We start from the raw sequence: 21,543 nt of genomic DNA on the forward strand, positions 1-21,543 counted from the left end.
CGGGGGATACCGTGGGATAAACCTCAATGAAAGTGTAGCAGCACAGAAGGCACGAGATCCGATGGATATTATTCTCCAAGTCTTGTATTGATCAACTTCAAGAGTATTCACAAAAATGGCAAACTGAGTTGGTCAAAATACAGCACCCTGCAATCACAACTGCAGGAGCATTTATACAGTAAATTCAAATCACACTCTAGATTCACAGTTCCTCCTCCTCCTTATTTCAGCCAATCAGAAGCTGATCCGCTCCTGCTGAGCGCACAGCAGATCTTGCTATGCTTATCACACACATTTGCATGAAGGTAACTCTGATAATACAATTTTAAGTTCCTGTGGTAAAACTATAATCTAAAATGGAATATTCTTTAATAATTCGTGTTCATCATGTCGTGAGCCTTAAAAGGAGTATAAAACCAAGAATCCAGAACCTCCACTTATTCTCCTCCTCATTATCTTGGTGTTATAATTCGGTGTCTAATTACAGTGTTTCTGTTATGTGTGTTTCCACACACCAATATATAACATTGCATTTTCAATGTCAACATTGCGAAATAAACATTATACACTTTCACTGGAAAGGGTTTACAACAAAGCTTTTTTTGTGAGTTTGATACTTTTATCAGGCTTGCTGTACTAGCATTGGAAAATGATGGGCACAATTTCACCCATTAAACCGCTAAAAGTAGGCCTACAGAAATTGATTTGATGACGTAAGACCCATCTTTAATAATAACCATTCATTACTTAAAAGTGAATATCTCTGTATGATTGAATGCACTAACCACAACCCCCAAGAGGGGGGTCTGGGGGTCCTCCCCCAGAATTAAAAAAAAACTTTCAACTTGTCCAACGGACAAGTAAAATTTGAATGGACTTGTCCTTAATGATTTATTACTTGTCAGGACAAGTGGGACAAGCCTTACAGTAATGTCGACCCCTGTTGTATCATTACATCATTTAGATCAGTGTATATCAACCCTGGCAAACGTCCCAATTTTGGGCCGGGGCTGCTGCTGAGGTGTGCCGCGCCGTTTGAAGGAGGTTTGAAAAAAAAAAAAAAAGTTTTTTTTTTTTTTTAAACAATAATAATAATCAGGCATGCAAACAGCCCCGAGGTGAAAAGGGTGACAACATGCTGTTTTTTTTCGGGTCAGGTGTCACACTATTGCCCTATTTGGATTCAAAACGGCTAGTGGAAGCTGAAAAGCTACAAGTTTGCATGTCTGAATAATGCAAAAACAGAAATATTTGTTTGCATTTGCTTTTTTTCTCCCCCATTTATTTTCATGATAAAAAAGTGCGTATCGTATCGAAATCGTATCGAAGTTGTGTGCCCAATATCGTATCGTTTCGTGAAATGTGAAAATCGGCACACCCCTAGTGTGTCTATATAGATATACCGTATATATATATATAATTATATATACCGTATATCTAGGTGTGCCCTGGGATTTTTTGGCTATGCCAGGTGTGCCTTGGCACAAAAAAGGTTGATAGACACTGATTTAGATCATTGTAGAGTATCATGTAGAGCAGGGGTGAACAGCTGGAGATCAGATCTGAACTGAAGTTCTGTTTTCTTTCAAACGCCTTGTTATCAGATGACACTTAGGTCAGAGGGTGTGGCTTATTACTCTCATCATTGTTGTCTGTTCTTGTTTGCTGGAGCCCCCCACACTCAGAGCCCCCCCACCTCACGTCTAAAATACACTTTTTGGCTAGAAAAATCTGGTCAATAGAAAAATTCCATTGACCAGATCTGTAGAGGGCCTCTCGTTTGAATTATTTTATTCACTAACTCTACTTCCTCATGTCCGTACTCTATCTGCAACCCCTAATACTCATTCTCTCTCTCCCCCTCTCTCTCTAACCCCCCTGCCCCTCTATTGCTCTCTCTCATGCAGTTACACACACACACGCATGCACACGCACACGCACACGCACACGCACACGCACACGCACACGCACACGGACACGCACACACACACATGTGCGCCGAGCCCTCTCTCCAGTTCGGGGAAAGGGAAAGGAGTGGATGTGATACGGTGCTGTGCTGTGCTGTGCTGTGCTGTGCTGTGCTGTGCTGTGCTGTGCTGTGCTGTGCTGTGCTGTGCTGTGCTGTCCGGTGTTGTGATATGCTGTGCTGTGCTTTGGTTCCAATTGTGTACACTCCCAGAGTTCCGTAAGGATCTATTTATAAGTGTAATTTGTGTGTTAACCAAATTGTGGGTACTATATGGCATGAAATTTGCATCAAAATGCTATTTTAAACGGGTGTGTTTTCATTAATTGGATACTGATTGGCTAATCATCTCGATAAGGCAGAGTCTCTTTTAACTCCATGAGGGAAAAGGTCACCATGACAGCAGAATGACTGTGAAGAAGGACACAGCTATTATGAAAACTTTACATGGTTCAAGTTGCAACAACAAAAAAGCAGTGTTTCCAAGAAATTATGATGACATTTTCACCGTCTGACAGGTGTTGTTGAAATGATCAGCATTCGTACACATGGCAGATATTGTGTGTGTGTGTGTGTGTGTGTGTGTGTGTGTGTGTGTGTGTGTGTGTGTGTGTGTGTGTGTGTGTGTGTGTGTGTGTGTGTGTGTGTGTGTGTGTGTGTGTGTGTGTGTGTGTGTGTGTGTGTGTGTGTGTGTGTGTGTGTGTTATATGCACCAGTATGGTATCCAGAACAATCACTCCATGATGATTATTGACAAAAGTTACCTCTGCACTTGATGATAATTCACTTGCTTTTAGTATTTTCATAGACATTTTAAAAGCTTTTGATGGATATGATTTTCCAACTGCTGCCACTGATCCTTCCAATCCCTATTTGGTAAGCAGATGAAGTCTCACCCGCACTCCACTTCCCAGCTGCTTTCTGTTGATGGGATACTGTTTCGCTATCCCCACACACACACCCCCACCCCAGCAAGGTGTCGCTACCATCAAGGTGCAGTGGCCATAGGGCCAGGTCGGAGTCTTAGGAGCTGTGAATGCCATAGACTCTTAATCTATGGCATTCACAATCTTAATCTAAGGCGTGACAGAATTCTCCTGTCACACCTTGAACACCAGGTCGGTATCACAGGCACAGCCCTGTCCTGGTTCAAGTCGTACCTGTTTGATAGGACCTTTGCTGTCAAACTGGGGGAATTCACATCACCCCCGGCCCCCTCACATGTGGGGTCCCCCAGGGTTCCGTACTGGGCCCAATATTATTTTTACTGTATATGCTACCCCTCGGGTCCATTTTTACCAAACATAACATCTCCTTCCATTGCTATGCCGATGATGTCCAGATTTATCTACCCATCAAACTGGACTCAAACAATTCTTTTCAACCCCTACTCGACTGTTTACAGGATGTAAAAACCTGGATGGACAACAATTTCCTGACACTCAACCAAAACAAAACTGAGATCCTATTATTTGGCCACAACACCGTCACACCCCCCAACATCCTGGACACTCTCATATCTAACATCTGCACCTCTGCCAACAATCTTGGTGTAATTCTGGAGAGCGCCTTCAAATTTGACAAACACATCAGTTCCGTTGTAAAAGCTAGCTTCTTTCAACTCAGACTTCTCGCTAAGGTTAAGGCCTATCTCCCCCGACCACAATTAGAAATAGCTATTCATGCCTTCATTTCCTCACGACTCGATTACTGCAATTCCCTCTACACCGGCCTAGAACAGTCATCTCTCAGGCGCCTACAGCTGGTCCAAAATGCTGTGGCCCGCCTTCTTACTGGCACAAAAAGACGTGAGCACATCAGTCCTGCCCTGGCCTCTCTTCACTGGCTCCCGGTCAATTTTAGAATTATTTTTAAGGTCCTTTTATTTGCTTTTAAATCTCAACATGGGCTAGCTCCACTATACCTCGCTGAGCTTATAGAACCATACACTCCAGCCAGGTTCCTAAGGTCTGCTGATCAGTCATTACTGATCGTCCTACCAACCAATAAAAGGACCAGGGGTGGCCGCGCTTTTGCTGCTGCCGCCCCTGCACTTTGAAACAACCTCCCTCTCCCCATCCGATCTGCCCAGTCCATTGGGGTTTTCAGATCCCTCCTAAAAACCCACCTATTCTCCCTGGCTTTTAACTGCCCTTGATCCACTACTGTGTCTTAACAATATTGTATTGTATTTGTCTGTGCGCCTATGGGCGCTTATTGAATTGCGTTGATGCTTTGTTTGTCTCAACCTTGTACAGCACTTTGGTCAGCTTCCGTTGTTTTAAATGGGCTTTATAAATAAAGTTTGATTTGATTTGATTTGATTTAATCACAAGAAATAGCAGATCTTATAACCACAAAATAGTGAAAAAAGCTATTTTCTGCTGTTTTCACCGCACCATTTTACGACAAAGTATAAAATAGGGCTTAAGTGGTTAACTCTTCACTTAAATAAGTGAGTTGCAAACCTTCTTTTCTAAAGAGCCAACCTGCCTCTGCCATGTAGGTACATGTGGTATATCTGCCAATCAGCCAACAGAGGTTAACCACTTTAAACCTGCCGTCCCTATTTTGGGCATGCCAGTATTGTCAAAAACGCTTTTCTTTCTTTAAACATTTCGAAAATAGAAGACCTACAAACTCACAATGCGTAAGCTTGCGACATGTTGTATTGTAAGCTTGTAGTAGATTGGCTATTTTCACGATATATTTTTTTTTGTCAATGTCGTATAGCCTACAGTGTACAAAATATACCCGGCATATATATATAGACTGGCAAGTGCGTCACCGCCAGTCCCCTTTTTGGGGGCATCCATATACAGTAGCAAACATATGGAATGTGACCTGAATACCCCTTTGATAGTATTTGATGGAAAAACCATTGTCACTGGCTGAGCTGTCTAAAATCACGGATGATGCTCCTAAAGTGTTTGAGAATCATGTTAGATTTCTTAATTGGTATAAGAGTCTATTGATGCATGGTTCTGTCTGGCAAGGATTTGTGCTATATCCTTACCACACTGATGCCAAACATTAAACTTGACACATTGATTGAAAAGTGTCCTACTCTTAAAGTCAAGTACGATGGGCCTATAGACACTAAGGACCCTAAGCTTACAGACAAATACCCGTGGTTAGACTCAGATCATAGAGACACTCATGTGGAGGAGATGGAGGCATTCCTAAAAGAGCATGCCGCATTGGGAAAGGACATTACCCATGTACTGAACTGTAAACGTAAACCTGGTGATAGATTCCAGAACTGCTGGCGTGATCAAGCTAAATTGGAATTGAATGAGGAAGCAGATGCGTTCTTTGCCTCTATGATATTGAATGGCATGGATGAATCCTCAGCACACACCCTGAAATTGTCTGCCCCAAATGTGCATTCATTATCACCAGTAGACCTGTTGAAGAAACTTAGAGAACTAGATGCTGTAGGATTATTTCTGCCAGTTAAATCTAAATTACAGGCCCCACAACTGATCCCTCAGTATGCAGGAGGTCAGTTTAATGATGTATCCATACCAATGATCTCACAGTATTCGGAAGGCCAGTTTCATAATGAGCTGCCCTTTTGGGATTCTTTTTAGTTCATACTTTTGATGTATATACTGGATTTTGGGTCTAGCACTCCACTGAGAAAACTCGTTGTTAATGCGCACTTTTTTCTTAATTAGTTTGTTTGTCTTTGTTTTTGAGTATTATCAACAGGTTCTCGAGTATCTGCCCAGTCCAGGGGATCAACCGCTGCATTCATTTAGTCCTGGTGATGGACGACCCGTCCAGGTTCTAAGGGCAGCTCCCCTACCGAGCTCAAGCAGTCTGGGGGAGGCCTCATCATGATCACAGATAACACTACTACTACACTTATGATAGAAGATAATCCAGAGACTTAGAAGTACATCAGAATTTGAATCATCCATTTGCTTCAGAGGTGACTGTTGGCCCTGACCTGGGTGGGGGGTACAATTAGCATTCTCTTTGTTTTACCTGGGAGACAGAAGGTCTAGGTGTCTCCATCCCCCCTTGCTGGCTCATACAGTTGCAAATCGAATCAGGGACTCAAAGTGTGATCTATTGTTTGGCTAGGTGGGGTCTCACCTTTCAAGGCTGACCCCCACCCACTAAAGTGACGTACATACTAGACGGAGATGGGGATTGACGTACGTCGGGGGTGAGGAACTGGTACGTTCTTTACGTCAGTGCATTCAGTGCATTCATAGTTTGAGACGTTTCTTATGCGTGATTAGGGCCAAGAGGCTATTCATCCTCCAGAGGGAACCAGTGAACGTACATCAGGTACATGACATAATCGACGGACAAACCCCCCATCCCCAACTCTTTACCTGTTGTGCCCCTTTAAGGAACATTTAGCAGACTTCTTATTTTAGCTATTTATTTGTACTAATTAAATAAGTTGAGTTCTGGCCCATTTTTATGTATGACTGCGGCTGGAAGATACTTCAAAGGCTATGGAACATAAAGTTAATTACTCCCCACTCTTGTTATGCCTGTTCTTTGATCCCTCATTCCACAGATGACGTTTTTCCGTTCATGGCTAGGCCACTGACGGGACCTGATGGACTTCCAATTTTGTGTGTGGTGGCTTATCATTATATTATACAATCACATTCTACGGTAGGCGTGCAATCAACAGAACAGGTAAGACCGAGACCAATTTATTACACAGAATAATTTTCATGTGGGTAAGACTAATGGACATATTTACCTTCAGAAAGCGAAGGTATAGGCAATTTCACTATTGCTTGTATTCCACTTTTACATATTATTCTAAATTGTCAAATCTCTTTAGTCACTCTGATGGAACTCTCTCCACTGTCCCTGCATTTCAAGTCTGATTCACTTAAGCTAGATTTATCAAAAAACTGCTTTTGGCCAACCAGGTTTTTATTTATTAACCTCGCCTAGGGGTCCGCGGTTTATACATGAGGATTTATAAAGGATAAGGATTATAAATGGAATTAGGATATAACACAGGTTAAAATAAAGTAAAGAAACCTCAAAAAAATAGTTTTAAAGATGAACTAAATAGGAATTGTCCAAAACAATTGTACAGAGTAAGATAATGTGTGTTTATTTCATGTATTCACATTCATCTACTTGTTAGTGTCTCTTTAAGAGCCCTGATTAGGCCAATGAACCAATTGGCCAATGAGGTTTCTCAATTAATAGACTGCTCTTTGAAAAAACACTAGCCCAGGTGATTTGATTCATCTAATCACATGCCCTTAGAGTACAGAATGTTCTAGACAGAACAGGAGACAGAAGGCTGTTGAACAAACAGCTTGAGAAAACAGAGGGGAAAAATACAAGATTTGATGAATGTGAATGGTTTCTATTCATTTAATGCCATTTGTGGTTGATCCGGTCTCTTTTTGAGAGAAGAGTGCTGTATTTTGATGTCCTGAACCCTTGATTATTGGAACTTTGTGAACACTTGACTTGGTGAGTTGAGCTGTACTGTGATTGTGACAGCAGCAGCAATGTTACACTCTGTCTATCTTTCATGGTAATGTTTTATTTAAGTGTGTATCCAGCCAATTGTAAACATACGTAGAAGTTTAATTGAGATCTGTCATTATTTTATTTTTAATTTCTAAATATTAAGGGTGTGATGTGATCCTATTATGAATATATGACTGTTTACTAAACAGGCCAGGTCTTTTTCTTTTGTTGGATTGATTCTAGTGATATTGGCATATCACTCATTGGATGATGTTTGATGGCGAGCACCCACGATTCAATGGATCAAGATCGTCAAAGCAGAACCCTGAAATACGAGATTGAGCACTTGGTAGTGTGGTAGGACTCAACTCTAGTCATTTCACATCACTGCTGCTTACAGTTCATCACTCACAGTTGGCTAATTGCTAGCCACTTTCACTGTACACACTGCATTCACACCTACCCATACCTGGATGGACATAACAGTGAACTTTATAGTCACACCCAGTGTTTATAAGCGACTTAGGCCTTTTTGGGAAGTTTTTCTGTAAAGTTGCTTGTAAATATTGGTGGTTGTGGCTTTTTGGGCTTGTTGTTTCTAAAGTGTAGTTGCTTATTTGGGTTTGCTCCCTAAATGTTGGTTAAACCAGTGGTTCTCCAACATTTTCATGTCAAGGACCCCAAAATTAATGTTATTGTCCATGGACCCCCATCTTTTTGTGTTAAAAGGTTTCTTGGCTACCAAATCCAACCCTCAATAATGAAATCTTAAGTAAGTTATACTAAAACGCGAAAAATGGATGCATACAGTACCAAAATTAGAACTAAGCCTGAAAAATAAAAGATACTTGCCATAGATGGATAGGAAAATACTAGTGATAAATAGTAATCTCTCAAGACAGACTGCCGTAGCTCAGCAGCTGGGATTACTAAAATAGAATACAAATGGCAGTAGCCTACTTTTGGTATCCTGTGTGAGCATAAAGGAGGTGCTTATCTGTGATTCTTACCTGTGTGAGCTTTGTTTTGTTTGTGATTACTGTCCATTTTGTTAATCTGCCATTCAATTTTTTTTCCATCTTTCGGGCTATTACAAAACCTTATCCATGGTCTGTGGTCTAAATTATTCTTCCCTCGATAGCTTGCTGCTCCTCCGAACCTATAGTGACTGGTCCTATACCCTGTAATAACTACAGTTAGATTAGTGCTTTTCGCTTCGAATGGCGGTTTCTCCGAACGGCTCGTTGGGTAAGGGCTGGCAATTAAGGCGCATCGAGCCGGCCTGTCGCTCCCCGGGTGGCCAGGTATTTGGCTACAATATGGCACTTTGCTGTTTATACGTGCGTGAATGCATGCGCGAAGTGTCCCATTCACACAAGACGCACAAACCCACCCATTTCTGTGATTAACGATTTAATTGTGTTTTTTGTCATTGAACATTGGAAAAAAATAATTTGTTTTGCCTTTTAGGCTTTGTAATTAAACATTGCACAAGGGAAGATATGACAAATAACTTGGGTATTAGAATTTGGCTTGTCAGGCTGATAACGGCAGGTGTTTTTCTGGTCCTTATTTAGCCAAGTGGGCAGGCTTGACCCCTGACAAAGTCATGTCGATCGTCACAGTGTGAGAGTTACTCCAACTCGACATGTTTCTTGTTGAGCTCATCCATTACAAGGATAGTTGGGCCCAAGGAAGAGTGGGCACCTCAGTGTTAAATTGACACATTTTTCCAAAATGTTAAAAAATATATATTTTTGGACAATGTTAAGTATACATGATTAGAACATGCTTAAACCTTTGACAATTAAGGTCTAACATTTCTACAATTGCTGCAAAACCTGTATATCCAGTCTTTTGGGGCATAAACAAAAATTTTAAGGATACATTTAAGTCTAATGATGTACCGTGCAAGTTCCAAGTTTCTGCAGGGGCAGTCGCTCCTCTGGACGATAGCGCAGCAGCCTTGTAATGAGGTCTCCAGCTCCCTCTGATACGAACGATGGGAAGCTCAAGTCCACCTGAAAATATCAACAAGTTAAACATTGTCTCCGTTTAGAGCTGCAACTAACAATGATTCTATAGATTACCTTTTAATCGAATAACCGAGATGCACGTTTTGGGGGATATTATTGATTTTATTTTTTATAAAACGAATTGATAAACACCGTGAATAGGTTTCGATTAATATGACTAGAAGTTCGGCCTCGACACTTTTAAAAGCAACCATTATCCTTACCTCACCTCCCTTGCTGAACTGTCCCATATTGGGGTCATCTCCTCCACTGCCAATATTGTAATACTCCTTTTGGGCGACCCACGTATGGTAGGCATTGACAATCTACACAGAAAAATAAATACAATTAAAAATCATTTCAATATCAATGAGAACACTTGCTCACAAAACAAGACTTAATTCACTGTCCAATGTCTCTCCCGGTGCCAGGTTCTAAGACTTTAAATGGGCAAAATTTGGCCCACAGGAGCTGCCCTTTTTTAGACTCGTCCCATTGCTTGGAAAACTGGAAATTCAGAACATTTCATTCAAAATTGTACATGGCATTATTATTCTTCATGTCACATTAGTGAATGGGATTTACTAGTGATATGGTCCTCTGCTGATCTGGCAGAGGAGGGGCCCGACGATGGTGGGTGGTGGAGGGCAGGAGGAGGTGTGGAGGGGCCCGAGGATGGTGGGTGGGCTGAATGATGGCAGTGCAGGGTCACGGCCAAGAAGAGTCCTGGAGGGACTGGGTAACAGTTGGGGAGGGTGGAGAGCAAGAGGATGAGATAAAGGGGAAAGTGGTGGAGGGGGGCGAGCCAAAGGAAAGGTTCCAGCTAGCTTAAGAAGCTTCGCTGGAATCCTCTCCTCTGACTCTATGTAGCGTTTAAGCTGGTCCAAATGAGCAATTAGCATCTAATTTTTGTCCCCAACCAAGTACACCACTTTCCCCTTTATGTCGATGATGGTATAAGGCCTAGCATCTCGGATGCCATTTTCCCTCCCGTCCTCTGCTCTTCTCTGATGTTCTTCTTCAACACCACATCCCCAACTGTGAAGTTGTCATCCCAGCCCTGCTCCAGCTTCCTCTATCTGACCTTGTCTTGTTGTTTTTGGACATTGCCCTGCACAGCCTCATACACTTGGGTCTGCTTTTTCAGCCCCTCACAGACCTCCTTCCACCTCACATAGCCCTCCATTTCTTCTGGTGTCACCTAAGGTACAAACACAACAGGTGGGGCTATTGACAGTAGTGGTTCTCAATTTTATGTATTCATGTCAAGGACCCCCAAATCGGTATGCATTTGGCATACATTTTGGAAAATAGCAGATCTACAAGCTCACACCGTGTCGCAATGCGTTGTGAGACTGTAGATTGGCTATTTTCAAATAGCCAATGTATAAAGGGGGTTAAACTGATTTGGTGCTATGCTACTAATTTACTGCCCCCCAACAAATGGAGCCACTTACGTCATAGTCCACACGAACTTCTGACGGATATCTGGCCTCTCTACCATACAGGAGGTAGAATGGGGTATATTGGTGGTGAGGTGCTTTTTTTGGTACGGAGAGCAAACATGGCGGCTGGGAGATACTTGTCCCACTGATGGGGGTGGTCTGCACAAAGGGCTTTCAGAGATCTGAAAATGTCCACATTACATAACATGATAGCAGACATTCAGATGCATTTAATGTAGTCTACAGCATTCATGTTGTGTACTGTAGGTGTATCTGCCAATTTGGCAGTATGCAACTTACCTCTGGATGGTTCCGTTCATTTTCTTTCCACCAGGCCATTCGTCTGTGGATGTTAGGGGTCTTAAAAGCTCCTCTGGATGTGGAGGGCTTCACAGAGCCTGGAATTCACCTTAAATTCCATTAATAATACATTTGATTTGGAACGCAATTTGATTTTAAAATGTAAACTATAATAATGAAAAAAAATCAATTTGGCATTGTCTTCTGAAGTAGGCCTGCATAAATAGGCCTGCATGTACAAAGAATATATACATTTGGATGACCCTTGACCCTTCCAACTTACCAATTTGCGGATGTCCGCTTCCATTCCAGGCCAGTAGTATCGGTGGATCACTGCGTTTTCTACACACCACAGTGACATACTACTGACATGGAACTCATGGAAACATGCAGATGCCTCAGCAGGCGACAACACTACCTACATGGATATCATATAGAGATGAGATAGACAGATACTTAGATTCATTATTTTGATCCCCATGGGGAAATTAAAGTGTTTGAGCACCAAAGTAAGCATGAAACACATTTACCTTAGCCAAATGTGGCTTCTGCTTTTTACTACGTGTGCATCGGTAGTAAAGCAGTCCATCTAGTACAAATAAATGTGACATTTTTCAATTTACTCTTAAATGTGATGGCAAAACATTACATTTGTAATCTTAAAGGGATATTTCACTTTCAAACATGTTTGGGGTCATTTTATCCTCTATTCAGGTTTTTGTGAGCACCCCAGACAATTTTTAAGTTGCTTAATTCAGTATTTAGATATTTGATATTCATTTTATCAGACACGCCCCCTTCCTATACAAACCAATTGTAACTTCAAACTCTATTTTAACCATGATGGATTCATCAAAAACACAGTTCTCAGTTCTTGGTCCTGGCTGGTGAGAATGTGTGAGGAGACCATGTTTTTCAATTACCATTTTCATTTATTTTCTATAATTCTTTGGGAAAATGGAAAAAAATAAAACGAATGAAAAAAAAAGAATTGAAAAAACATGGTCTACTCACGCATTAGGACAATATCAGTCACCAGGACCAAGAACTGGTGGGGTTCGATGAATCCATCAAGGTTAAAATGGAGGTTGAAGTTAACTAATAAATAATGCCAGGAAAAACATCCCCACCCGTACAAACTTAATCAAATACTGTAATGTAATTTAACCAACAAACTCTAAAAAGATTGAATTCAAACCCAAGAAATTTACTGCATTTCCCAAAGTCCAGACAAAAACAAGCATGCAACATCGCTATGTCTCTACTCAACAGACCGTTGAACCAACAGGACTACAAGGGAATACCCGGATTGATTCCCAAATGATGTCACTCCATTCACAAAACCACGGCTCAAACAATCGGCCTATTGACTCCCGCGGCACAAACAAATGGAGAAGGGAGAGTCCCTTGACTCATTTGAGGCTTCGCCTTCTGAGGAACTGTTAATTCAGTGCACAAAAAAACGGGAAACAGGATTAAAATTGAGTCAGGGGATAAGAAATGAAAAGGGACCTTAATGGCAGTGTTGAGGAAACATTATATGTGAAAAAGAGTTCTCAGTTGAGGAACAAGTAGAGCCAGAGGAGGCTACTCCTCCTCCACGGGTAGAGGCCGTAATGGCGGTGCCTTCTTTACCTGTAGTAACGCCGGGGTTGACGTTCGACCAACAAAAATAATTAATGGAACTACAGATGGAACAAATTAAGTTGCAAGCTATGGTGCAAGCTGAGCAGGACCGAGTGAGGCTAGATACCGCAATATGCGATTGAAAAAATGAAACCGCAGACTGAACAGGCTAAATGGCAAGTAGAGCAGGCCAGGTTGGATTTGATGAGGGACTGTAAGATTTCAGCTGCGGCTCTGGTATCTACAGAACCGTGGGATGGTTACACCAGTGGTGAGTGATGTTCGCTCTGGATAAGAGTCTCTGCTAAATGCCTTATTGATTTGTGTTCATCTTTTTGTGATCACTTACATCACATTTACCAAACTATTACTGTGATTTTAGACTCTTGAGTCAGAAGTGCGTGCACAGCAGGCAACGTCTGATGTCACCAAGTTACCACATGATGGCAGTGGAGGTAAGCTTATTACTTATTACACCCCCAGCTCATTCAAGCTGGGGGTGTAAATAATTGATTTGATTTTGTGCACATCATATTTACCATAACTATTTGATATTTTACTGTGATTTCAGATGTTAAGGTGAGGGAGGCACAGTCCACATCTCTTCCTACAACACCTGTTGGCAGAACCAGTCGAGGTAAGAATAAAACGCTTATTTTTCTGTACATCACACTTACTCACAAATAAATAAAAATGTATTGTAAATACATGTATTGTTAATGTATATGTATTTTATGGTAATTGTGTATTTCTATAATTTACAGGACGGGGATGTGTGCGTGGTGGCATCCCCCTCACGGCAAGTCCCGGTCCTCTCAACGGTGCTGCAGCTCTAGATTCTTTATGGATAACTTCTCGGTGACCATGTGTGACCGGCTCCTGGACATGAAGACTCATGTCTGCGGGACACTGAGAAAGTACAGGGGTGCACCACGAGACATTCAGGATGCTTCCATTTACAACCTGGGAGTGGGGGAAAGAATTGCTTGTCACACAGACATGGTGATGGCATTTCGGGACACACACACGTGGTCAGAATGGTCACAACGTTCCGGACGTGATGGGAGACGTTCGGGTGTGGCGGAGAGGTCAGAGTGCCTGTGTGACAAAAGTCAAGCCTGCCTGTGTATCGAGTACAACACTGCAATGAATGGAGTGGACAAACTGGACCAGTCCATAGCTTATTATCCGTTCACCAGGAAGTCCAGCAAGTGGACCAACAAGTTTGTTATTTATGTTTGAAATATGTACTGTATGTCCAATGCCTTTGTTTTGTACAAACATAAGAATCCACCGGGCAGCTGTCAAACTATGATGCAATTCATAGAAAGTGTCACCAAGGCGTGGACCAGATTGGCGAGAGAAGTTAGATTGACCAGACGGTCAATCTAACTGCTGGACGGGCTGAGTGGGATCACCGAGGGTAATCGCCTATTGATGGGCGTCAGGCTCTTTGGAACGATCCCGCTGACGGTACTGCTGTCCCAGTACTGTTGGAGACAAGCCTTGCAGAAGCTGTCCTCACCATGTTGAGACTTTGTGAGGTTTGTGAACACGACTTGACATATCGTACAGAGAAACTGCTTGCAATTATAGTTCTTTGAAGAAGTCAATTCCTTTAAAATTCCTGAATAGACATAATCAGTATAATAACTATAGTATACATTATGTCAGTCGGCAGAAAATATTTTTTTTCTTTTGCTGTGATGATGTTATTTGGATGTGTTATTTTTATTTCTTTGCCAGCCTTATTTATCTCCATGTATAATTTTGGTTGTTTTTGTTTATGGCTTGTGCTGATTTTCCATATTATTTTGACTTCGTATTATGTGTGTATGTGTGTGTATTCATCTTTCTGTTTTGTTCTGTTTTCCCAGGACACTTATTTAGATTATGGACAGCAGCCGTGTAGATTAGGTAAGAATCGGCTGGAAAGCAGCGTGGGGCTAATCGGCCAATCCAGAGTCAAGTCTATTCAACAGGAACCAATCCTTAGACAGCACGGAGGGCTCCCCAGCCAGACTGCAGACATTAAAATATCCGAGACAACAGCAGAGATGAGCTGCTCCCCTTCCGTCTTCAGCTGGCTGGCTTTCTTTTATGCTTTTAATTAGTTAGTTGGACCCTTTTAGGATTATTAGTTAGCCATTTTTATTGTGTGATTTTTTTTTTTATGGCGGATAGAAGCTCTTGTATTAGTACTTTTAATTAATAAATCAAGTGTTCACCTTTTAACTTTGCCTCCGTTTTAGTTCTTTGCCATTTTACCCAGGAGTTGTCAATTTGAACCTGTCTTGGTTTTAAATAGTGAGGACCAGACCTCCCAAAAGGTGGCATAGTCAGTGTTTGAATTTATTTTTAGTCTTAAGCACTATATTTAAAAAAAAATATGGGTGTTTATTATTTATGCAGTGCCACATGTAGTCGTATCTGCACCAAACTACACCAAACTATACATTTGAATCTTAAAGTTATCCTTTAGCTAGAACTGTTTTGCATCACGTCAACTTCAATAAGGATGACTAAAAGTTATTTTGGTATTGATGGAAAACTGTATAGCGGGGGCTAATGCATATACATTTGGGGGTCCTAAACATGAATGTTTAGAACCACTGGTTTAAATGGCAATATTTGCTGTCAAAATGAACACAGGTTGGCTATGTGCGTCACAGTTTCACGGCCCATGACATGCTCTCATGATGATTCTGTCAGTCACTAACGTCTTAAAATATCAAACCTTTCCTTTTCTGTATACATATTGAATAATACATATTGTCTGTCTTCTACGATGACCGGCATTCTTGCTGTGGTTAACGAAGAGTTTGAATTCATGATTGGGACATGGCATTTGGTAGCAATATGGACCCTAGCAGAACAGCATTTTAAGAGTTCATTGCAATACTTCCATATATTCACATGATGGTGCCAAAGCAGCAGCGGAATGTGCAACGTTGACAGGGTCCTTGACAGGGGAAAGGTTTGATAGCTCAACAATCCACTCCTCTAGATTGCCCTTGCTATTAGTGTCATTAATTATCCACTTAAACCCCAGCATCGGTATTGTGGGGAAAGCTTTTGCTGAAAATAGCAGATCGACAAGCTCACAACGCTTGTCCATCTGCTATTTATTGCGAAAACTTTCCCCACAATACGGACAAAACTTTCCCCACAATAACAGAAAGACAGAAACAAACCATATGGGGCTTAAGGGGTTATGTATGTAGCAGGGACCCTGGGGTGTCTATAATATGAGTCCACTCCTTTTTGCCCTTTACACCAAATCTAATTGCAGAAAATAGCCGATCTACAAGCTCACAACGCCGCTTGTAGATCAGCTCGTTTTTGCCAAAATGTCCACCCCCCCAGAATGGGGGACTAAAGTTCATTTGGTTAAGACAAGACTTTATGTGTGCAGCAGCACCCAGAATTCCTTGCTACGCCCACCCCTCTCTCTCTCTCTCTCTCTCTCTGTCTGTCTGTCTGTCTGTCTGTCTGTCTGTGTCTCTCTCTGTCTGTCTGTCTGTCTGTCTCTCTCTCTCTTTGTCTCTGTCTGTCTGTCTCTCTATCTTTCTCTAATCAGATCTCTCTCTGATCAGATGTCTCACTCTCTCTCTGATCAGATGTCTATCTCTCTCTCTCCCTCTCTGATCAGATGTCTCTCTCTGATCAGATGTCTCTTTCTCGCTCTCTCTCTGGGGGGGGGGGGGGGGGGTGTTGGAATGTGAACTCTTGGCAGTGAGCAGAGAGCAGATATGTAACAGCAGCATAATAAAGGACAGTGAATGATGGTGTGGATGATACATACTGTACAGCTCACAGCATCACGTCACTGTACTGTCAAAGTGGGGTCCTTGAGGGGGTCCCAGGGGTTAATATAGCATCATATTCAGTTTAACCACTTCAACCCTATCGGCAGCAAATCTTGGAGGGAAAACAAAGGTGAAAACGTTTGAGAATATTTTTGAAACTTTTCCAAATTTCCAATTTAGGCATTTAGCAGACTCTCTTTGTCCAGAGCGACAACACAAATCTTGTGTGGGTGTCCCTGGCACAAAGTATTTTCTGTGGACAAATACCGTACATTTTTGGGGGGTCCTTGACATGAAAAAAGTTTGAGAACCAGTGTCCCAGACATTCACTCATTTACACTGAATGTGTGCTCGTTGTACTGGTTGGAGCATGTTCATGAGCCTTCTGTTGAAATGCTGGAACACGAACACACACACACACACACACACACACACACACACACACACACACACACACACACACACACACACACACACACACACACACACACACACACAGGGTGTAGGGAGTGGACAGACACTCCTCTCCTTATCTCACCCTCCACACGCGTTTAAAGGGTAAACTTGTGTGTGCGTGTGCGTATGGCAGGCACCAGTACCACTCCACATGTATTTATTTTCACAGTTTCTCAAACTTTTTCATGTCAAGGACCCCAAAATTGACATATATTTGGCCGTGGACCCCCATCTGAAAATGTTTTGTGCCAAGGACCATCAGAAGAGAAGATTTGTGTTAAAATTTGGTAACAAGGAAACAAGTCCCTCATGACTTTTTTGTGTTATCCTTTTAGTCTGAAAGTCTTGTAACTCTGTGCTGTTTACATTTCTGTCTAATAAAGTATTCAATCAATCAATCAATTGATTGATTGATGTACTTTTATTTAGTAAGACATGAGAATCACAGTACATGGAAGTACAAATTCACAATACAAGGTCTACTAAACTGGAAGACTCATTAAGCACGCAGCTTGTTTAAGATGAGAACCCCATGCACACAAATCATGATGACATATAGGAGACAGACAGATATACACACTACTATACAGAATGTCATACAATCAGCTTTCAGGTTACTGGTATGAAGAGAGAAAAAAAATATATATACAAAAGAAGAAAATGAAAGAGGGGGGGGGGGTAGGTTAAGACTTAGACAGGGGCCATTTTCGAATTGCAGCCTCCTGAAGGTGTATCTTTAGGGCAGTTTTGAAAGTGAGTAGGGTTTTACACTCCTTTACTCCTTTTGGTAGGGCATTCCACATTTTTGATGAATAGCATGAGAACGAGTTCATTCCCTTAGTTGAGCCAAATCTGGGTTGAACATGATTTGTGGAGCTGCCTCTGGTGTTATGATCATGGACTTCATTAACATTTTGGAAGTATTTTGACAAATACAGGGGGATCCCAATGTTGTGGTGTATCTTGAAGACCAGGCCCATAGCAAGTTGCTGTACTCTGTCCTCAACCCTAAGCCATCCAATCCTAGCTAAATGAGCAGGGGTTAGATGGGTTTTGTGATTGAGGCCAAGAAGTAGCCTTACAAGTTTGTTTTGGGATGTTTGGAGCCTTGTTTTTAAGGCCTTTGAGGTGTTGTGATACCATGAAGTGCATGCATAATCATAATGATCTTGAATGAGGGCCCCTGCAAGAATCTTCAGAGTATTCTTACTGACTAGAGTCACTAGACGATCAATCCTCCACAAATAGCGTGTCGTTTGGTTGACATTTTTGATCACTTTTTCGGCGTTTTTGTTACCAGAGAGGTTTGCCTCCAAGATGGAGCCCAGGTAGGTAATTTCATCCTTTCTTTTGATGACATCATCACCCACTTTGATCGTGAAACTCTCTGCCTTGCTAAGGTTAGGACTGGACCCAAAGAGGATGGATTCAGTTTTACCCAGGTGTAATGAAAGTTTGTTGTCAGAGAGCCAGATGCAGATCTTGTTGAGTTCAGAGCTGAGAGTTTTCTCAACCTGCAGCCTGTCCCTGTCCGAGACTAGCAGGGCCGAGTCATCTGCGAACAGGAACAGTTTGCAGTCGCAGGCTGAAGACATATCATTCACATATATCAGGAACAGTAAAGGTCCTAGTATACTTCCTTGAGGAACACCACAAGTCACAGGGAGGGGGGGGACTGGGTGCCGTTTACTTCCACCACTTGCTCCCTCCCTTCCAGGTAGGATCTCATCCAGTTCACTGACGTATCATCAAACCCTATTGCTTTGAGCTTATTGATCATAATTGGGTGATTAACGGTGTCAAAGGCCTTCTGGAGGTCCAGCATGACCATGCCGCAATATTTGCCCTTGTCGACATCTTGTTTGATAGAGTCGTTCAAATAGAGAAGGCATGTGTCAGTGGAGTGGTTTGTTCTGAAACCAGATTGGAATTTGTAGATTAGATTTTTCTCGGCAAGATACTTATCGACCTGTTCATAGACTATTTTTTCCATGACTTTCGAGATGGAGCTAAGAATAGAAATAGGGCGGTAGTTGCCAGGGTCTAATTTGTTTCCTTTTTTGTACTGAGGGGTCACCCTTGCTTTTTTGAAATCGTTAGGGACCCGTCCCTGTATGATGGAGAGGTTTATTATGTGGGTAATGATTGGAGCAATGGAGGCGGCTGAGTCTTTTAGAAATTTGGCGCGGATATTGTCGAGGCCTGTGGCTCTGTGTTGATGAAGAGCACTCAATTTTTTAAACACCTCTTCTGTTTTCACAGGGGAGAGTTTAAAATCATCTTTGCGTACACCCTGTTTTTCGTAAAATGAGTCAACATACTCTTCACCATAGCACCCAGAGTGAGGGGGTAGTTTTTCAACCAAATCTGAGGTTATGGTCGTGAAGAATATGTTGAGGATTTTACTCACTTCATGTTTGGATGTGGTGAGAGTGTCATTCACCTTGAGGCTTATGTTTGTAAACCTGGTTTTCAATTTCTTGCTGCAGCCTAGTAGGTTGTTGAATAGCTTCCAAAGCTCTCGTGGTTTGCTTTGATTTTCCTCAATTTTGTCATCGAGGAAGCTTTGTTCTGCTATTAGGAGCATGCCATTAACCTTGTTTCTTAGCTTGTTTTTTTCTTTTTCAAGTTTAGCTACGTGGGATTCGAGACCTTTGTTAAAGATGGAGTGCCATGATATTTTTCAACCCTAAAACCTGATCATAAGGTATTATTATTATGTAAGGATTTTTTTCAACAAAAAGAAAGTGTACAGTAAGTGTTAAAATGTTGTTTTTATGTAGACACACCTACCAGTTCATTAAGTATACCTGGTTCTCACCTTAGCACCTCCTCCACCACCTTAGCACCACCCACCTGTCCTAGTCCCTCCTCTTCCTCATGCCCACACCTGTTGTGTTATGATAATGAGGGGGAGGGTATGGCTTTGTGATGTCACTAAAGCGCTGTTTCTCTATTGGCACATTTGACCCTCAAGGTTTCAGCCTCCAGGAAGAAACTCCAAATAGTCAGAGAAGACATAAAACACCATAAAAACACCACCGGGGGGCTTAATGAAGTTCTATCAACCTCATAGACACATGAAAAACAGAAAAAGTGCAAAAACATGGCACCAGCTCTTTAAAACATTTGGCGAGTTTGAACCTATACTTTATGAAACTCGGAACACTTTGCAATACTGCAATGTAGAAATACTCTGTTACAAGTAAAAGTCCGGTATTCAAAATGTACTTGCGTAAAAGTGCAAAAGCATTGACATCAAAATATACTTACAGTACCAAAGCTATTATGCAGAATGTCCAATTTCACGCTCTTACTTTTAACCACTTTTATCTCTTTCACCACTCTAATTAGGCTCCAATTTTCCGTGTGTCCCAGATGAGTGAGTGGTCAGAATGATCCATGTGGGATTCTCACATCAATTTCTAGGTTTCTGTGGAACAGACTTTAATTCAGCCTCTAAAATGTGTCCAGCATGGCGCCATTCCGAACACGATGAGCTTGTGATATTTCCTTGGCGTTGAGGATTTATTGGCCAATTTGACTGAAATGTGTGTTATGCGTTTTGCATTAAAACAAAGGACCTCTTTCCTTGTGTGGTTGCCCTGTAATCAACAGCTGAACCACCGCACATGACACCGGATTATACAAATCGTCGCTGTCGGGCGGAAACCTCTTATCTCCATATTCTAACTTTGTGTGTTTTCTCATACATTAACGAAAGTAGCAGCTTCACAAGCGTTTTGAACTTGTCGATCTGCTACCGTTGCTATTTTTGAATTTGAATCCTGAAAAGTAACAGTTTTGGACATATGAGGTTTCCACTAGAAAGAGACGAAATGGATGTTGGATTATAAACCATACATCACTCTGACTCTGGGAATTTGAGGTGACTAAACTGTCCTACCAGAGCCATATCCTGACCTTAATCTATTCAATCCCGGAACGCATACTGTGTCATTTTAGATTTGTTTAGCTATGACCATTATTTTATTCTTTGAGCTATTCAAAAATGGCAGATATACAAGCTCATAGCACGGCACAGGGTGCCGCGCTACAAGCTTGTAGATCTGCAATTATTTTTTTTTAATCGTGAAGATTTGTTTAAATCTTTGAATATATATATTTTTTTAAAGCGAACATTTTTAACTCAAACCTTTGCTTCTGGGGAATTCTACAAATGTCTTCTAAATCCTAAGAGTTTTTATTTTTATTTTTATTTTTTACTTATATGCTATAGTATCAGTGGTTTTCAAACTATTTCATGTCAAGGACCACCCAAAAGTATATGTATTTGGCCGTGGACCCCCCATCTCAAAATATTTTGTTCCAGGGACCCCCAAAAGCAAAGATTTGATTTAAAAATGTATATATATTCAAAGATTTGCACACATTTTTACGTTTTTTTTAATTTATTTTTTTAACAGATCTACAAGGCTATTGAAAGTTTTTGAATA

The sequence above is a fragment of the Gymnoscopelus braueri genome, assembly GCF_963280865.1.
Source record: "Gymnoscopelus braueri genome assembly, chromosome: 3".
NCBI lineage: Eukaryota > Metazoa > Chordata > Actinopteri > Myctophiformes > Myctophidae > Gymnoscopelus > Gymnoscopelus braueri.